Genomic DNA, 1,185 nt, shown 5'->3' on the forward strand with positions numbered 1-1,185 from the left:
TTCCCCCAAAAAAAGTCTTGAGAAATTTTCCCCCCTTTTTTAAAAAAATTTTTTCCCCCGGGGGATTTTTTCAAAAAAAAAAAAAAAAAAAAAAAAATCTACAATGCTTTTGACGTTGGAAAGTCTAGGCGTCGTCCGTCCGAGCAAAAATGGTTTCTTGTCAGTTTGTGAAATATTGTTATCAGTAGGTACTCTTTGCGTTTTAATGTAACAAAAGTTTCTATGTTGAGCTCTTCCATCCAACCATAGGTATACAATCACCTAACGAGAAGAGGAAAGAGATAAGAAGAGGAAGGAGAGGAGGAGCAGGAGGAAGAAGAAGAAGAAGAAGAAGAAGAAAAAAAAAGAGAACTAAAAAAACTAAAAAGTAGACTACTTTGGCCCCATCCGAAACAAGAAGAAGAAGAAGAAGAAGAAGAAAAAAAAAGAGAACTAAAAAAACTAAAAAGTAGACTACTTTGGCCCCAGAAGAAGAAGAAGAAGAAGAAGAAAAAAAAAGAGAACTAAAAAAACTAAAAAGTAGACTAAAATAATTTAGGAAGAAGAAGAAGAAGAGGAAGAAGAAAAAAAAGAGAACTAAAAAAAAAAAACTAAAAAGTAGACTACTTTGGCCCCATCCGAAACAGCTCTGGACATTTGTGTGAAATCCGACCTCTCGATTGGGAGTCCAGTACGCGTTGCTATGGCGCCAAACGCTATATCTGAGGAACCCCCTTGGACTGAGAGAGCGTGCCTCAAAAACACAACTTTGATTGAGTCATTAATAAGTTCAAGTATAAGTGATACGAAACATTCAGGTCCGAACTTAGAGGGGGGTTTTGAATAGGATATTTCTGTTTTTCGCCAACAATTTTTTCATTTTTATTTATTTTAACTGGACTCTAAGGCTGATAGGCCTTTTTATTTGTGTCAACTATACTACACTTGCGAATGTGAAAACATTTTTATTTATTTTAACTGGACTCTAAGGCTGATAGGCCTTTTTATTTGTGTCAACTATACTACACTTGCGAATGTGAAAATCATGTAAAATCTTCCGAATGTAAAATTTACAATTTGTGGAGATGCCAAAACTCAATATTAGTAATGTATTGCATACAGCATTGAATTGGTAAAGATGTCAAAACTCCGAATATGGATTTTGCGTTAAAATAGTGGAGATGTCATTACTCCTAAACATTAATA

Source organism: Diaphorina citri, unplaced genomic scaffold (assembly GCF_000475195.1).
Source record: "Diaphorina citri unplaced genomic scaffold, Diaci psyllid genome assembly version 1.1 scaffold905, whole genome shotgun sequence".
Classification (NCBI taxonomy): domain Eukaryota; kingdom Metazoa; phylum Arthropoda; class Insecta; order Hemiptera; family Psyllidae; genus Diaphorina; species Diaphorina citri.